This window comes from Lonchura striata, chromosome 2, assembly GCF_046129695.1.
Source record: "Lonchura striata isolate bLonStr1 chromosome 2, bLonStr1.mat, whole genome shotgun sequence".
Lineage (NCBI taxonomy): Eukaryota > Metazoa > Chordata > Aves > Passeriformes > Estrildidae > Lonchura > Lonchura striata.
Genome location: NC_134604.1, coordinates 78,457,670 through 78,476,317, shown reverse-complemented (window position 1 = coordinate 78,476,317; position 18,648 = coordinate 78,457,670). Strand labels below are relative to the sequence as shown.

The 18,648-nt window shown below is 50.2% G+C and overlaps 2 long non-coding RNA genes across 2 annotated transcripts in view; one reads left to right on the top strand and one right to left on the bottom strand.

Moving 5' to 3' along the window:
* The first annotated feature begins 5,732 nt into the window (after nucleotides 1-5,732).
* LOC110470546 (uncharacterized) overlaps nucleotides 5,733-18,648 on the top strand; it is a 75,934-nt gene continuing 63,018 nt past the window's right edge. Inside the window, exon 1 of the long non-coding RNA XR_013339503.1 lies at nucleotides 5,733-5,854. This is a non-coding gene — a long non-coding RNA (uncharacterized LOC110470546). The remainder of the gene's footprint in view (nucleotides 5,855-18,648) is intronic.
* On the bottom strand, nucleotides 6,582-8,606 carry LOC116183375 (uncharacterized). Its single transcript, XR_004147988.2, has 3 exons — nucleotides 8,464-8,606; nucleotides 7,586-8,348; nucleotides 6,582-7,365 (listed from the first exon to the last, which is right to left on the bottom strand). It is a non-coding gene; the product is annotated as an uncharacterized LOC116183375 (long non-coding RNA).

Sequence of the window (18,648 nt, the reverse complement as noted above, 5' to 3'; positions counted from 1 at the left end):
TTTTTATGTATTTGCTACACGTAGGGTCACACACTTGCCCAACAGTTTTATGACACATGATACCTCCTAAATAATAATTTTAAAATGCTAATTTAAAACTTTTCATCTCTGTAAACCCCATAAAGAGCAAAAAAAAAAAAAAATCATGCAAATGAATAAAAATATTATTCCTATGTATTGCATGTGCCTTACTAACAGACAAGGGGCAGAGCCAGAACAAAACATCCCCTTTTCCCTGCGAGGGTCAGCAGGTAGATTCAGATCCAGCCATAACCTCACAGCTCGGCAGGAGCAGCACCGCGAGCTGTTGGGAGTGGCTGAGCTTTGCCCAGAAGAGTGCGAGTAAATAAGGTTCTCCTTGAGATTTACCTCTGGGTTTGCAGCCAGGCAGAGGAGGGATGCTCCGGGCAGAGCCAGCCCTGCCTCCCCGAGGCTGCGGGCCTTGCTCCTGGGGGTGTTTGCCCGTGAGCCGGGCTAAGGGCGGGGGTGGGCAGAGGATTTTGGGGTGCCTGGTCATGATGGAGCAGCTGGGTGCTCTGCTGCTGGCATCCCGTGCACAGAGGGAAGAGAGGGAGGGACAGGCAGAGATACGACACAGGCACAGGTCAGTTATTTATACGCATGACATTCTTAATCTCTCAAGGACAGCTAATCGGAATATAAAACCTAATCAATTAAAATGTTTATTTCTGTTAGGAAAAAAAACAAAACAACAACAAAAGAGGGAGATTTTCCTGGCAGTATTCTCTTGAGGATATTAATGAGTTAAATAGCACTACTCTTCGGTAGTAGCCATATAAGCGAAACCGTATGCCAGAAGATGATTCTGAAACACAGAGTGAGATCAGACAAGGAATAACGCCAGGAAATCACTGGAATGAAGGACAAGAAAAACCTCGAAGTTTTCAGAAGCTGAGTGAGGACAGGGTTCTCGTTTCGAGAGGAGAAAGCTGAGGAAAACCCGTGAAAAAAATCCGGACAGAATCGTGTGTCGGCATCCTCCAGGATTATTTCGTCTTTTAAATTTCTTTTAAAATAAAATAAATTAAATAAAACTAGCCTAGAGTGATTGCGCCCCCGCCCCGTAATTTACCAGTGATCGAAAATGACTGGTCAAAATGTCAAGAACAGTTTCACCAAAAGGTTAGAGTGTTTTTTAAGTCAGTTTTGTTAAATGTGGTAAAGGTGAAACAGGTTGCAAAGAGTTGTTTCAAGCAGAATGACAATAACCAACATACGAAGCAGAAAAACACTCATAAATGAGGCCTCCAATCAATGGGAAAACTTATAGCTCCCTAATGAAGTTTCTTGTGAAAAGGAGGGCGACACAAAGCCACCGAGACATGAATCATTCATGGGAAATATAAAAGATAAAAGATATCTGACAATGAGCAGAACCTTGTATAGAGTGTCTAAAACAAGTTTCCCCTTCTTATTTTCTGCTTCCCCCCCCCCCCCCCCCCCCGCCAACCTCCCTTTCCTAGTGTTCCCTGCCCGCCCTATAGAGTTAACATTGACCAGTGCACGTCCTGCCCCACTTCAAAGTAATTTAGCCCAGAACGGAAGGCTTGGCGCTTGGACAATCTTCATGGTGTGTTAGGATTTCTATGGCAATTGGCAAGCAAGACGTTCCCATCTGAATATGGCTCAAAGAAAGCCACTTATTGACACCGAGTTGGCCATCATCAAAGACTTCATCTTTTCCTAGGCGAAACGTGGTCCTAGCAAACACTGTTTAAATCATCTACCTTTGTAGTCGCGGCTGGGAGACATCTCGCCACACACTATTGCTGGCGCTCGGCCCTTTAAAGGCGAGAGCGGCGGTAGCTAAGTTTGAAGGGACTAAGAAATTTCGGGAGTGTGGGAAATGGCATTGCCGGGAGGGGGGCTGTGGATATGGATAAGCGGGGAGTTCTCGGCGGAGAGTCGCGGGGCTGCGCCCCCCAACGCACCCGCTACAGGCAGGGTGCGGGACGCCGGGCAGCCGGGATAGGCTGCTGCTTTGTCTCCCAAAGGATGGGTGGTGGGGAGAACCAAGGATTTTCAGGGGTTTTCCTCACATGTTTCGTGCTTCTAGAGATGTCGCCAGGGAGTTGTGAAGTTCTGGCAAGGATGGATTGTCACTCATTTCCCCCCCATCTCCACCCCCTTCTGCCCCTTCCCCCTCCATTATCCCGGAAAAATATTTTCAGGTAGAGCAGACCAGGACGGATCAGGGAGTGTGCTGGGACACACATTCACACTCACACGCGGACACACACGCTCCCCCCTGGCTCGGACACCCAAACGCCGGCGGGGCGCTGCCACCGCTCTGCCACCGCTCTGCCACCGCTCTCTCCCCCCGCATCCCGCGTACCCTCAGCACACACAACCACGCTCCCGCATTCACACACACACCACGCAAGTGCCTAATCAGGCAGGGAGAAGTTCAAAGGCAGGTTCTTTGAAATTCAAACTACTGCTTTTATGGTACATCAACATGGAGCGTTAGGATTGCTATGGCAATGAGCGCAGCAAAAGCAAGCTGCATTTAAAATAGTCCACCTCGATTCGAGACACTCTATTAAGATACAGTTGCATTGACCTTTAGTTTCATGCCGTGTTAGCGCAGTCAATTTTCACTTCATCAGAACGTCTCATATTTTTTGGCCTCTCTCCCAGCGACCCTTCCCCTCCCGTTTTTTTTTAGGACCCCCCCTTCCCAACTTCAGCAGATAAACAAATAAGTGAGGAAGAAGCTCCATCTCCCGCTCTTCTTTTCTGCCTCCCTTTTTTTTCCACCCCACCTAAGTACTTTTATTTGCAGAGCGATTGTTCTTTGTTTATTTAATACAAGTACTGTGTGAATGGTGAAAAATAAACACGATGAAAAATAACCAAACAGATGATTCCGCCAAGTGAAAAAGCCCGGACTTAATAAAAGTGCGAAGCAGTCACCGTTGAATGAGAAATCCTTTGAAGTGGAACTTATTATAGGAAGAATACTTTTTGGTTTCCCTAACGACGCTGCTGAATTGAAAGGGCTCGCCTTTGTCAACGATTTGTTCTCCTTTGCCGGGATGCCCGCAGAAATTACTTACATGGGCTGCCTTAACATGCAGCCTGCAAATCAGTAACTTCGCAGCTCAGACTCGCAGACGCCGCTCTTCTAAGGACAAAAAGAAGTCAGGAGGAAAACACCCCAACCTTTCATTCAGCCTCTTATTTTGGGGGGTGAAGGGGGGCGGAGGGAGAAAAGGGGGTTTGGGACGGCGGGGGGAGGCGAGTGTATCCGTGTAGCAACACCCCAGAGCCCCCAGCCCCCGCCCCCCCGGCCCGCCCCGCCCGGCGGCAGGGACCCGGAGCGGGACCGTCCTCCGCTCCGTCCCAGCCCCGGAGGGAGCAGGGGGGTGGCGGAGCTCCTCCGGCAGCACCGTGTCTCTCCTTCCCCCACCCCCGCTCCCCCTTTTTTCTCTTCTGCCAAGTGATTTTCCCAGGCAGAGACATATTTAATAAGGGTCGTTTATTACGAAGGCGCTTTGAAGGGTCGCCCCTGAAGCCCTGTGTCCATTAAAAACATGGAGGTGACATTTAAACCTCGTTTTAAAGGAGCTCTGGGGTAGTTCAATGAAAGGCAACTCGTTTGTCTTATGAGCTTGGAAACAACCTCCCTTCTTCTCCTTTTGACCACATGGCATAACTCAAAAACAATAGTTCAAAAGTAAAATGGCATCGTGGTGTTCAGCCTCAGACAGGCACCCATCTAGCAGGAGAGAAAAGGGATAGTCCATAACACAATGTGCTTTTTGTGTCCGACTCTGTCACAAGGATTTCGTTGTTTGCTTTAGAGGCTGCGCCTGTTATACTTTCTTGAAAGTGCTTGTGTTAAACAAGAGTTATAAGTCATCCAAAACAACAAACATTTTGATTTTCTTTGCCTAAAGGGTTTTCCCTGGCCATGGGCACCGTGAAAAAATAATGTACTTGCTGAGAAAGGAGCACCAGTAGTAGCATTACAAGCACAGTGCATTAAATATTGAATGACACGAGGAAAAAAAAAGAACTTGTCGAGGGGCACTCAGCCTTAAAGTCTTTCTTCAACTTTGTCTTCAGTGCCTGTTGGACTATTTAAGATGGTGTTAATTAAGGGCTGCATCTGATTCCACTAGCCCCCAGCTTTGTCTCTTTGCAGCGCTCCCATCAATAGCCCCTCTCAACCGCGGGCTTTCCCCACAAGTTGGTTTAGTGGTGCATGTGTCACTTCTTATTTTGAGGCTGAAGAGAAACCCGGATCGTGCATTAAGGGAAACAGGGAGATAGTAATCAAACGGTGTTGTAGGGCTCGGGCAGGGGGGGGGTTTGCGCGGCGGGGCAGGGGCAGGAGGAGGAGGGTGCGCGGCCAAGGCTGGAGCAGGGCAGCAGGGAGCGGAGCGGGGGCACGGCGCAGGGGTGAAAGCCTGTTTGCACATTGCCAACAGCCTGTTTGGCAAACAAGGGGCTGGCGAGCTTAATTTGTTTCAAATTAATCGTTTTCCACGAGAAAAAGAAAGAAAGGAAAAAAAAAAAAAAACCAAACCCAAAACCAAAACCACGCGTCAAACAGCCCTCCCCAAAATCCTGCAAGGGAACAGCAGGAACTGCCTCAGGTCCCGCGGCAGCCCCGTGCGGGAGCCCACGCGTGGCTGCGTGGGGAGCCGTGGCGTGTGCCTGTGCCCCTTTCCGGCTGTGTCCCGGCCGCATGCAGGCAGCTGCTGGCGCTGCCCTTTGCCGGCCCCGTAAATGAGGCCGACCCTCAGTGCAGGGCAGCCCCCAGTGTGCACCAGGCAGCGGGGTGGGCGAGGGCAGCCACGAGAGCAGGGGGGACACACAGTCTTGGGGTCATTCGGCGGGACGCCTCGCCCTGCACTCAGCTTCTCGTATTTAGGGGCTCGCCGCTCTCCCCTCTGCGGGGAGCACCGAAGCACCCCGCATTTCGGGGAGAAGCCTTTCCCGGGCCCCATCCCTGCGCCCCCCGCTCCGGTTGTGGGGGCTCCTCGAATCCCAGTGGGGCGCCGCGTCCCTCCCTCCCTAAAAGTGGTGGAGGCCGAGAGGGGCTTTGCCCCTGGGGGGCATCGTCTCCGCGCTCAGCAAATACCAACAGCGGGGGTGCAAATTGGGGGGCGGCTCCTCTTTTCTGTACGACTCCTTTTCAATCTGCCAAAGGCACCGGGTGTTGAAAGCAAGGGGGCGCAGAGGAATCCTTTCCAGGTGTGGGGGGGTGTGTGCCCCCCATTCCCCCGGGGTCAGCGGGGACCCACTGCCCCGAAGTGCACTCAGAGCTGAGGTCGGGTTAGGGGACCCTTTAATTGGATAGGGCGGCGGTGGGGGGGAGAATGGTTCACTTCAGTTCTGTCCTGCACGAGTGGTGAGGAGGAAAAAGCTGAGCGTGAGGCTGGGAAACCCAATAGCCAGATTCCCTTCTTCTTCTTCTACTTTTTTTTTTTTTTTTTTTTTTTTTTCCCCAATCCCTATGTTCCCTCTCTCCTCCTCCTCTTCCTTTCACTCGGCAAGCCCGTCTAAAGCGCTCCAAATGGCCTTTCAAACAAGAAAACCCTTCAAGGAAAAATGGGCACACATCCCCTTCCAGGCACCTTGCCAAAATCTTCCAAGCACCCTACCTGGCATCCTAGCTTAAGTTTCTTCAAGAAGTATGTGTGTGTCTGAGTACGCGAGGCGGGGGGAGGGGGGGGTTCGGGGCCGAGGGGGGGTTGGAATTACAGCCGTCCTGTAGTGGTAGACACAAGTTCAGAGCTCCACTTCTCCCCTCTTTAATTAGGCTGGGGAGAGCCGCGGAGGCGCCTGGTTGAGGCGCAAGCGAGGCGGCCGGGCCGAGCGAGTGAGTACCCAACGCGGCCCCGACGGGACGGGGACGGGCACCCCGGGGGAGCCGCGCCGGGGGGCTCCGAGCTCAGGGGGGAGGAGGCGAGCAGCCGCATCCCGGAGAGAGATGTGGGAGGGGAGGATGAGGGGGCCGGGGGTGTGCCAGGGGAACTCTCTTCCCCGAACTTGCGGTGCGGACCGCTAGGCGAAACTGGGGAGGCCAGTGCCGGTGCTGCAAAAGTCAGCCCGACCCAGCTGTGACTTCACCTATTAGCCCCGATGTCTTTCCGAGGAGATTGGCGGAGTTAAACATCCCACAATGGGCGCTCTGGGGCGTCTCCAGCCTGACCTCTACCCGGTTTTAATAGTTTCATAGGAACTTCATTAAATCAATTACTTAGTGAGCACATCATCATTTATTTGTAATTAGCACTGAAGAGCTTGATTTTTGCAGCAGCCCGCAGCCCGGTTCCCAGCGGGGTTGGCCATGTACTACAAGCACTTTTGTTTGCTCTGTGTGTTGACTCGTGGTATTATTCGGCCGCCACAATAAAAGTGTAATCTTCACGTCTTAATCTAGCGTTCAGGGAGGAAAGGAAAACAAACACGGAGCGGACGAGGCACCGGTTCCCCGTCTCCGTGTCCCCCCCTCCTCGGGCCGCCGGCCCCGCTGCGCGCAGTCGGGCGCGGTGCGGCTCCCGGGCCGTGCGGCGGGGAGGAGGGCGGAGGGACGGGAGGGTGGGACGGACGCCGGGGCCGAAGGGGGGGAAAAGGGAGGAAATGGGTCATCCGCAGCCAGGACAAAAGAGACCGGCTCGGTGCCTTGAAGGGCATGAAAAAATGGTGCGAATCGGCTGCCCGCGGCTCTCGGTGTGCTTGTTAGGGGGGAACCAGCGGGGCTCAGTGCTGGGGGGGCAATAAGAAAGCTTTCGTTTGGGGGGCTTCGGGGCAGGAAAGAGGACGGGTAGGGGCAGGGAAAGCCGCATCAATGGACGTGACTGTATTGGGGGCGGGAGGAAAAGAGCGAAAACTCCCCCACATAACCAGCCAGTCCTCCTCCGCTTCTCCCCGCAGCCAGCGCTTTGCCATCGCAGCTTCCCACGGGGAGGCGGCTCCACGCGTGGGCCGCCCCACGGCTGCCCCCAGGCGACAGCCCCAGCCCCTTTTTCCCACCGCAGAAGCTGCCGCGGCCGCGTCTCTGCGCGCCCCGGTTCGGGCCCTGCGCCGAGCCCACCGGCGCAGTGAGAGGCAGGCATCCCGGGCGGCCCCGGGGGGAGGAGGGCTTTGCAGCCCCCTCTCTCCTCGGGCTGTACTGGCTCCCAGAAAGACGTTTTGCAGGCAGGCAAGGGGTTGGGGAGTGGGGGCTCTTTTGGGATGTCTGCCTGCCGCCTCTCACTTCCCTCACCCCCTCTCAGCGCGAGGGAGGGAGGGGAGCTGATGTCCCGTTGGAGGCTGCTCCACACCCGCAAGCTCCTGGGCTTATGCACCCCACGCGTGGCCAGTGGCTGTAGGCACCGAGGCAGCGACCTAAGGGAAAAAGAAAAAGGGGGCGTGTCGGGCTGTATGTACCCCTGTACAGGAGTAGTACCGTGTTGGGCTCTGACGACACCCCCACTCCTGGTACTCAGGCGCTGCCCACATTTGGCAGTTCACCTGCAGAGGGGCTCTGTCGCCCCGCTGCCGGCCCGCTCCTTTCCCACGGAAACCCGTCGAGGTGAACGGGACGAGCGGCCCCGCCGGTACTTGCCTGGGTCAGCTCCTACCGGCTGAGGGATGGGGCGATCCTTAATTTCCATCCTCGACGTGGCGAGAGCCTGGGTCCGAGGCAAGACAAGTGCAGGGGAGGGTGCAGATGTCACCCGCGAGGGAGCCGCCCCTCGCTGTGCCGTCGGTCATCTCGTGGAGAGTGATGGGTCTCCACCGCCCCCGGCCCGGGCCGTAGGGCAGCCCCCAGCTGCAGGGGCCGAAGTGGGGGCCCGGTGGTGCTGGCAGGGCAGAGGTCGCCGTGCAGGGCTGCCGCGGCGGCTGTGAGGCCGTTCGCATACGGGTGATAAAACACGCCGGGGGGCGGGGGGCGAACCCTCTCTCCCCTCCGCCCCGAAAACACCGCTCGGCGTTAGTGCAAGGGCCAGAGGTTTTCAAATTCAAGCAAATAGCAGGGAAAAGCTCCGTAAATATCATCTGTGAGTCGGAGAGGAGAGAGGCGCTTTATTTGCGCGGAGCAGCCGGGACACGAACGTGATTTTAGTTGCTACGTATTTTTAATATTAAATCTCTTAAACATCGAACATATCCAATCTCTTCTGTCCGAAAACGACCGTCTGAGAAGCCGAGCGGGGCGTGTTTGTCGCCGGGATTGGGATAAATGGGAGTTTCCCCGCGATGGCAGCGGGGAGACGGCGAGAGAGACTGCGCGGATGCGGAGGTTGCGCGGCCGCCGAGAGCAGTACCAGTGTCGTAAGCTCTCTTCTTGACGGGCAGGAGACCGAGCCCGGGACAGACCCGAAACCCTAAACGTTGAAAAGAAAGAAGTGTTTGCTGTGGGGGAGAAAACCAGTACCATCCTCTCCCTCTCCTCCTCCCAAATCTACAAATCCCGCAACTTAGTCCACGGGGAATGCTCACGCAGATTCGCGGGAACCGGTACAAGTTGTAGGGTGCTATTTTTAGGGCATGGGGCTGGAAATGGAGGGATAACCCTAGGCTCTGCAAAGCAAGAGAGCTGTAGATGGGGAAGGTAGCGCTGGCTGCAGCCGGACAAGTCAGCACGTCAGCCGTGAGTGACGCGAGTTGCTCGTGGGAGGAGGGAGAAAGAAAGAAGGAGCCCACGCCATCCGCCCTCCCCGTCCAGCCCAGAGGCTGAATCTGCCGGACAGCTGTCGCGGTGCGTGCTCCCGGTGTGCGCGGCTCCAAGGAGCGGAGGCGGCCTGCGGCAGACACCTGCCCTGCCCTTGCCCCTGAATTTTATGGAACTGGGAGCACCTTTCCAGCCCGGACGTGTTTCAGAGGCTAAACCCCTTTTGGGTTGCTGGCGGCACTGCCGCTGTGCCGTCCCGATACCCCACGGTGGAGGGGTGTCATGGGTGGAGCTTCGGGGAGTCGCGGGCAGTGTCCGTATGGGGCAGCTCAGCACTCCCCGGCCTCTGGCTCCGTTGTCTTCTTCCCCACGGCCTCTCCTGCCTGGCCACGAGTGTTCCTGCTCGTGCCTGCCAGCCTCACTTTTATCCTGCCTGTGCCACCCTCCCTGCCTGTCCCGCTTGGTCCTGCCTGTCCTTGCCTGCCCAGCCCGAATTCCCTGGAACAGCAGCCCTCAGCCTCTGCACCTGGTGCTCTTCATCACTGGCAGAGAGCTCAAGGACATTTGTTGTGGGGCGGTACTCTCTTGCAGGCTACATCCCTTTCGTCTGCGCTACGGAAGAGAGAAGCTGCTTCCTGTGGGAAATGGGTGAGGACAGAAGGGTCAGCAGGACAAATCCAGTCAGCTCTCCCCTGTCCCAAACCTGGAAGCAGCTTCCCAGACACCTGCCATCACCAACATGTATGGCAGGTCCTATTTGAAAGTTGGGGCCATGGATTCCAAATATTTTACAGCAGCTGTTTAATGTTCTCCTATGCAGTTATTAAACACAAATGGGAGTAAATTAAAATGGCAAAGTAAAGTGAAATGAAAAACTCTTCTTCCATTCTACTAAAAGACAACATCTAATTAAGGAATATTTGAATTCCACAAAAACACAAACTCTTCACAGTGACATAAGACTTTGCTTTTAAAACTGTAGCCAAATATAAACCTGTCCAGCTCAGACCAAGCTTACGCATAAGGGCCTCGATCCCACGGGCCAAGGGCCAGGACAGGCCAAAGACAGGGGCTGCTGCTTTGATTCTACCCCACCTCAGATACCCTCATTGTGGGAGGCCTCCTTTGACGTTTTTGTTCTCATTTCTTGCAGGACAGGGAAGCAGGCTTGGCCCAGAGCAGATTTTTAGGTTCCAAGTTTGCTGGTGGTGAGCCAGGGCAGCACCAGGCGCTGGCTTCAACAGCCGTGCCCAAGTGTGCCTAACTGTTGGGAACAGCCCTTGGATTCTTTTCCTCCCTGTTCTCTAGCACAGAAAAAACCCCAAAAACCCTCCCTTGAAACTATTCATCATGCAATGCCTGAAAACCTTGTATTACTTTATGCCATCACCCGACCCAGGGCAATCTGCCCAGGATTTTATCAACATTTACTTCATCAGTACTTAGACTTCTATTCTCTAGTTGGCAATGCTCATATGCCAGATACATTTGCCATTTCATGCATCCTGCCAGAGTTAGAGAAATAAAACTCAGGAATGGGATTAACCTGGGAGCATACCTGTGGGGCTTGATGCTTGCAGCTGGCACCTGGGATTTTTTTCAGGGGTATGAACCTGTCAGGCAGTCCTTGGAGAGGGAACTTTGAGCTGGGTGCATGCAATTCTGCCCCAGGTGGCTCTTAAATAAAAAGTGGAGAAAATGGGAAGAACTTAAGCTCAAATACAAAAATTAACTATGGGCACTGAGCTCTTCCAGTGGGGTAGACAAGCAGGAAGGTCAATAGTCCTGGTTGTCCAAGATGGTAATGACCTGGCAAGATAAGGATATAGCAACATTATATAGCCATGTAAATTGAGCTACATTCAGTGTTCTGTAAGGTACCATAAAGCATATATATCTCTGCCTCTTGGCTTCTCCAGTTCTGCCTTGTGTTTTACCCAAAAAGAAACAATGTCTGCAATTGCAGCAAAATCCCGTCTAGACACAGGTAACATGTGCACGTACCTACACCTGGTTCCCAGCCCTCCCCTCCACACAGGCACCAGTGTCACCCGAGTATCCTCAGATCATGTTCATTAGAAGAATAAATTCCACAGGGATTTTCCCATAATATAAGGGGGAAAAAACAACCTTGAAAGGAAGAGGATGCTGCTGGCATCCTCCCCTGAGTTCTTCAAGGACAACACCAACACCTTGCCGCTGCAAAGAGCATGAGGCACAGAGTGACAGCAAAGTCCTCTTTAACAGCAGATGTGGCCTTTTATTAATGGCCTGTTTTGTAGTGTTTTCTTTATTTTTGTTACTTTGCTACTCGAGAAGCAGAGTCTCATCTTTCCTAGGGATTATGGCATTGCTCCCTCCCTTTCTCAGCTGCCTATCTGTTGAAGAACTAAGACTTTTACAAAGCCCATTTATTGTATCTAACGCAAATTAAAAATCTCAGTGTGGAGGATTTTATTTGAAAAAAATTGCTCTGACTGCCAGAAAACATGGGGCCAAATCATTGTCAAGTCCATCTTACCTGCTGCCCTACCAGAATCATCACTTGCAGCTTCCCCTCTCCCCAAAGAACCTGGGGGTCTGATGAGCCAGCAGGGACAGGGGTGGGGTGGGGAGGAACATGTATCCCATCCTCTGAGCAGCTCAGATATGGGACTGGAAAAGGTAATGAATATGCAGACAGCCCAAGCTGGTCCCCAGGAGGGAGGGCCGTGCACATTTTGTTGGCTACCTCTGTCCACTGGTTTGAGGAAGGAATCCTTCAGCTCCCAGGGCAGTGCCCATGCTCTAACACAGCAGGGCACCGTCCAGCTCGGGATTCCCCATGGCAACACTGGACTTCTGACTCATGGAGGGCAGCAGTACCATTTGCTGTGCTAGCACAGGCCCTGGTGCTCCTCAGTGATAAAAAGGAGCAGTATGACAATACGTGAGTTGCTGGTGACATGGATGTGCAGGCTTGTCTGTGGCTGCCAGCTCTGGGAATGAGTGTAGCTCAGCACTGGCAGAAGGTGCTTGATTGATGGCTGGGTATTGTGGGGCTACAGTAGATGTGTCGTGCCAGACTGTGTACCCAGTCCAGAAACCCAGGGATTATATCAAAATGGCAGCTTACAACCATGCCTAAATAATAAAAGTGCTTTCTTACAAGTGCAGTGAATCCAGCTGTTTCCTAATGCCAGCACTACATTTGCTTTCCACATTTGCATCTGCGGCTTGTCTGAGCTCCACATGTTGGGGAATTTAAAAACAATAATTCATGCTTTTTTCCATGTTTTCTGAACGAACTAGGCTCCTGCAGAAAAATAGCAGGGGCAAATATATTTATGTTCAGGGATACAGCATTCTAGTCAAGGTATTTGGAGAGTAAAAGCATAACTGTACAGAGCTGTGAAGAGATAATACGTGGGGAAATGATTTTTAAAATGTAGAGGTAAAACCAGGATTATGCTTTTCCAAAGCAATTTGGAGACTGTGTGGCAATAAGAATTGGCATGGCAAGTAAATCTTGGCTGTGCATATATAGATGCTATAGGGATCCCTTGCCAGCCATTTAAGAATTGAATAATTTTAAATAATTAAGGCTTCAACATGACGGTATACACACATATAGGTGTGATACATGCTCATATACTAACACATACATGTATATGCGCACACATATCTTTACAATCAGCACTGCCTGATTATTCTTTCATTTTCGGAAGGTTTAGGAGTTTTGAAGCACTCTGATAATTTATGCTTACCTATGGGGTCTCAACCATTGGCGTGGCACCTAGTTTATTTCTTGTTGATGTTGATGTCAATAATTTATTTCAATGACCAGCGGGGACATGCTATGCATTAATGATTACTTACGTGCTCTATACATATTCAGATTTTGACTCCTGAGACTCTGCACATTTAGTTTGCCAAGAGATGCTGCTGCCTCTCCAGCAGGTATTATTAACTGAGGCAGCATTAAAGCAGCAAGAGGGGCATTGGGAAATATCACTGATAGCTGAGAAGGGCCAAGAACAGATCATAAACTAAACTTCAGTAAAGCTGAAATATACTCATGATGTTATCTTCCAATGAAAGATTATTTAAAACTCAAGTCTTTGAGTGCAGAGATCATAATGGGATCAATTATAGTTCAGAGCCAAAATTGTGTTGCCAGGTTATAAACTCACATTTCTGTCATGGTCCAGTTGCTGCTAGCTAACCATCTCTTCAGCCACCAGCACTGCATTTTTTAAGGCCAGTTTGGGAAATACATGACTTGGGACGAACCAGGGGTGCCAGGGAATCAGTCTAGTTCAAGACTGACTCTTTCTTTTTGTAGCACGGGAGGGGAGTGCTGGGCCCACGGCACCATCAGCACAGAGGAGGTGAGGGAAGCACAGACAGAATTGCTAACCACATCTCCCTCCATGATAAACTTTTTTCTCTTGTAAGAGGTGAGATACTTCTTCAAAGCACAAAGGAGAGGGGATAACTGGCAGGTGGGGCTCTGTATGAGCATGCAGAGATTTTCTCCCACTTCCCTGAGGTCTATTTTTTGTGGTTGTGGTTGCCTTTGAAAGGCAGTAATGAGGTAGGAAATCTTCACACTCTTTAACATTGAAGGGTTTCAGAGCAGGACTGATGCAGTGGAAAAGGAAAGAGGAAGTCCAAAACAGGAGAAGTATTTTGGAGTAGTTTTTTTTAGTGGCATACATGCAAATAGTTTGATATTTGTGACTACACGGACAGCTAGCAGAGGAGGATTGTTTACAAGTTTTCCTAAATGATGGTTCTTGTTGATCATCATTATGATGATCAGACTTGGTTATTCTTCCTTCCGAAAGCCTGTCTTCTTTAGGGTCCCTCTGGGATGATGTAAAGTTGTAATTGACAATATGGATTTCTAAATCAGCTAATATGGACATTGTCCTTAATACAAATCAACACGACACTGGCAGGAAGAAAAAATTCCCTTAGTGGAAGTGGGAAGATGTTTTCTCTCTTGTGTGAGAGAAATAAAAATCTTCCCCCAGATCTGCTCCAAGAGGCATGGTCTGTGCACAGGGCGGGGAGCTGGAACCCACAACCACTAATCCCAGCTCTGACAGACCCCCTGGGTGGCAAATCTCCCCAGCCTCCCATTCAACACCTGCAAAATGGAGATAATGAGCAGGACATCCTCCCTTCCTTGCGGTTCGGTGCGCTAGCTGCCGTGTGCGGAGCTGTCAGGGCTGCTCCCGCGGGCGTGCCTGCGTACAGCCCTGCTCCACGCACTGGCATTTTGCTGCCATTTGGTTGGCATAAATACCCCACAGCAGCACAGCGCTCCAGACGATCACGGGCAGGTGTGTAGCAGTCATCCTTTGTTTTCTTTAAATGATTTTATCCGAATTACGCCTGTGTCTGTCTGTCCCCGGGCCGGAGGCTCCCTGGTGTCCCGCTCGGCCCAGGGCAGACCCCGAGCGGCCGCCCCGAGTCTCTGCCCAGCCCGGGGCGGGGCGGGGATCGCTGCGGGTGGGGAGCGCAGCAGGGACAGAGACGGGAAACCGAGGCACGGGAATGGGGAAGGACACCTGTCTGAGTCTCCAAAGAGTTAATCTCAAAGTGGGGCAAAGTGACAAACCTGAACCTGAAGGGGCTGCTTTCATAGGGTAGGGGGAACACGGGGAGGACACGACCTTTGATCAATAGGAGGCATCAGGGGAGGGGCGCAGGGTAAGGGCTCCCCAATAGAAGCCAACACGGGGAGGGAGCAAACCTCACAACCCAATTCTGCTCCAAGGAAGGGATGAGAGACAGGGAACACTCCAGAACCAAAGGAGTGTGCTACCTTTGACAGACAGGGGTGAGACAAGGGAACAAGGGAGGTATACAGGTGGGTTGACATGTGGATTGACATACATTTTGGCGGGGAAAACTGTGGTAAACAACTCAGGACTGAACCATTAGGGAAGCTAAATGGGGTACAGAGAACTGAACCATTACAAACTTATAACAAGGAATATCAAAACATACTACAGAAGAACCAAAGGTAAAATAACAGACTACCACACCAAATAATGTCTTTTTTCTGGAGCTGCAGGCAAACCATTTGGCCTCCTGGCAGACAGCTTTTCTGGTTCTCGTGAGCCCAGTGTCGTTTACTGAAGAGGCTCATGTTGCATTTTCTGCCTCTTTCTTCCAAAACGTTCCTTTTGGGGAGGGGAGGAGAGGAGGGCGTGCTCTTATTTTATTTCATTTTTTGAGTCCCAGAGCTGGCAAAAAGAGAGCAATGGCTGTGGTGGGGATTCTTCCCAGCTGCATGGGCTGTGCACCCATGATTAAGATCACTGTCAGAAAGAAAGCAGCACTTTTAGAGGGTTTTTCATAAAGCACCCAGCAGAACACAGCACGGAACAACAAGACATTTGGTAAATGCCAAAATGGCACTCAGAGTGATTTTTTTTGTCCTTGGAGAGGTTTTTAAAAAACTTTTTTATATTGACAAACTGTCAAGGAGAGATAGTTCTGATTTTCAGGCTGAAACAAAACACAATGACTCGTGCTATGGCCCTAAGAAAGGCAGGCAGGTGGAGAAAGAAAGGAGTAAACAAACGCTTGCTTGGATCTTGCTCCCACATATTTGTCAGTGTGTCTGTGACCTGAGCAAGCTGCAACCTCTGCTGCTCAGCTGCCACCATGGTGGCCCACAGTGTCACAGGGAAGCTGGCCAGGTGTGGCCAAAGCCACCAGCCACCAGCCACCAGACCTGGACACACGGTAGAACCCTCACCAATGGTTAACTCCATCTCTGCTGCAAAAACACCAGGAACACTGAGCAAGGCCACAACAATTGTAACAAAAGCCACTCCCTGCCATTGCACCAATAAAGTAATTTCCCCCCCTTTTCTTCCCTGAGAAAGCCGTGTATGAAGTTGTGGCAGAGAGGGCTCAGGCTGCACCAGGGACAGGAATTTAAGAGAGTCAAATCCCACATCCACCTCCTGTCCTTGTACTCCATCTTGGAGATAATTGTGTTGTGTCTGCCCCTGTTTCATCTGTCCTGTCTTTTAGGTCAGACTTGTTCTTGTTATTTGTACCATACGTAGAACCAAGGGGGCTCCCAATTCACTGTGGTAGTGGTAGTAGTAGTAAAAATTGTAATTATAATTATATTAAAAGACTGAGCTGTAGCCAAAACAAAATCCCTTTTCACACATTCCTATTGAGATGTGATCCATAAAACTGCATTTTTATGTCAACAGATTGGCAATGTTATAACCCAGAGGCTGAAATAGGCAAAGGCATAGCTATATGCATATTTATTTTATATCAGCCCATTTTTACACCAATGTGTTTATGATTACATGGCACATAAGAATTTTATTCTCCTGTGTTAACTGGGATATGCATACATAGCAGTGTTCCATTTACACAGCTAATGTTAGATGACTAGTTTGTGATTCTCGGTGGTGCACAGGTAGCCTAACCTTTTTTGATCACATGCAGGCTGGTCTAACTCTTTTATGACACCAGGCTTTAAAGAGAATGGATCACCAGGCTTAAACTTCACAAAGGCAAGGAATTGGCCCTTGCCACTTGTAGCTTAAGAAAAACAAAAAAAACCCAATCAACTAATTGCAGGAGGAGCTACCAGTTCTCTTCTCTGATGTGGCATCTCCCATAGCAGCAGATTGTCTCTCTGGCTCATCCAACCCTGGAGTCAGGTGGCTGTCAAGAGCTGACTTTTCCCCCTCTGGTATTTTGGCTCTTGGTCTCAAGGTTGGAGGCCGCAATTTTCAGCACCTGCTAACGAATTTTTTAAACAGATGATAGAAAAGAAAGCTTCCAAATACAGCAGATACAATCTGCTGTTGCCTGGGTCAAGCATGGACCACAGGGCTAATTTGCCCTGGAGATGGGGGGGCTAATGATGTCCATGGTTCTGGCAATTATGTCGTGTTCCTCTAGGATGATGGTCAGTGTAGCACCTTTCTGTGCATTCTGTGAATTCTTTGCTGCAGAAGAGAAGCACACTGTGCACGAGCTCTCCTCTTCCTGCTGTAGCAGCGACTTGCTCCTCCAGTACCAGGAGAATCCACACTGCCAAAACCTGTAATTTGCGTTATTTCAAACACACTTTCATTTAAAATCCAAAGGAAATATTGAACTAATTCAATATATGCAGGTTCAAATTGCAGCACCACTACCGTAAGAATTCAGATGCTCTGTTCCTTGCAGAGATCATGTCTAAAACAAGTCTTGACATAAAGACCTGCTTTAATATTTCTGGCAGCTCTCTGTCCCACGACTTCCACCACCCTTTGCTGAGCAAGTCCCTTGCCCCCTTCCCTCTGTTTTTCTTGTGACAGTGTGTGTATTTTAATCCAATGTAACTATTTGTTCTCATAGCCTTCCCTGGCCAGCAGGAAATAGTGGGACCTCTGAACGGCTCTTGAGAGGCAAGAGAAATAAATAAAAGACAAGGAAATTGAAAGAATAACAAAGAATAGACCATTCAGAGCAGGTTTCCATTAGGCTCAGGAGGCAAATGACAACAGGCATGGAAGGCTGTAGATGAGACAAAATGTCTTATAAGGTTTTTGTCACTCACTGGTGACAGTGGCTAGAAATAAATATGCCTTTTTGTCTTTCTTCTGAGTCCTAAGTTGATTCAAGGTGGAAATCAAGGGAAAAGTAGAAGGTTGGATGTTTGCAGAGTTCATGTTATAGCTGGGACTTCTTCCACTGCCTTTTCCAGTACATGTGTATAGAACTACATGTACACATCTGTAACGCCAGCCACGTCTCTGTGCTGGTAACTGGTATGGGAGAGCTGCATTGCCTTCCTCCAAAAAGTATTTGCTCATCCTTGTACCAGTCCACAGGCGATGGGTACACATACTTTTCCCCATCTTGCATTCAAAAGTCACCTTTAAGATCTCTTTCACAAACTCATATCTTTCAAAGTCTGAAGATGAGATCAGAGAGTCCAGGTGAATGTTATTCCCCTCCTTCCTTGCTTTTAAACTTTTTTTTTTTTTTTTTTTAAATGCTTGCAACACTCTTGTTCAGGTTTGGAAATTAAAGTTATTTTCCTGCCAATGTTTTCTGATTCCATGTGGCAAGCAGTTTTCTTTACAGTGGGGCAGAAGCCAACATGGCTGCCTCAAGCATGCATTGGTTTTGTGTATCCTGTCAACTCTTTCCTAGACAAAGTGAACAGTCCTGAGATCTGTTCTGCCTCCCCCTAGCCCACTAGTGTGACAGTCCTCAGTTTTAGCACATCATGCACAAAACTGAGGCAAAGTACTGGTTACTTTCTTTTCTTGTAAATACAATTCTGAGGACATTGTTGGTTTTGTCAGAACTATGAAACTTTTCCCAACTTTCCCCCATACCTTTCCAAGCTTGGCTATACTAAAAAATGTGACCTAACACCCAATGCACAGACTGCCACAGGATTGGGTCTGAGTGACTACTCATTTTAGCTGCTCAGGTCCCTTTGGTAAGGACTCTGGCCCTTACCAAACAGAGATCAGTGTTGGTGCAGGGTCTGAGGCAGTGCTATGACCTGGGGTATCTCATGGTCCTTTACAGATGGAGGAGGTGAGTGGGCTGTGGAAGTGCACTGGAAGTGTCTGTGCATACCTTCACCCTTTTCACTGGGAACCCAACACACACCCTTGGAGATAGGATTCATGGCTTGCTGGCCATTATTCATCCTGAACTACAGTGGTTATGTCTTAGTAACAAAAGCATGAAGCATAAGGGAAAAGAGCTTCAAGACAAGGCAGGAGTTCTTTGTCAGTTCATCTTAAGTATTTCTGTCCATTGTTCTTGCTACATTTGTATTCTTTCCTGCACGTACATTTATAAAATCAACAATTATAGTAGTTGTATGTGTTTGTTTATAAATAGGGCCATGCACCACTTCTAGATAAAATTCTGGTTGTAGTGAGCATCTCGAAACATGAGTGCGTTCCTTTGCCATGGAGAAGTCCCAGTCCATGTGAAACTTGGATAATGAACTGGAGATTAATTAATGT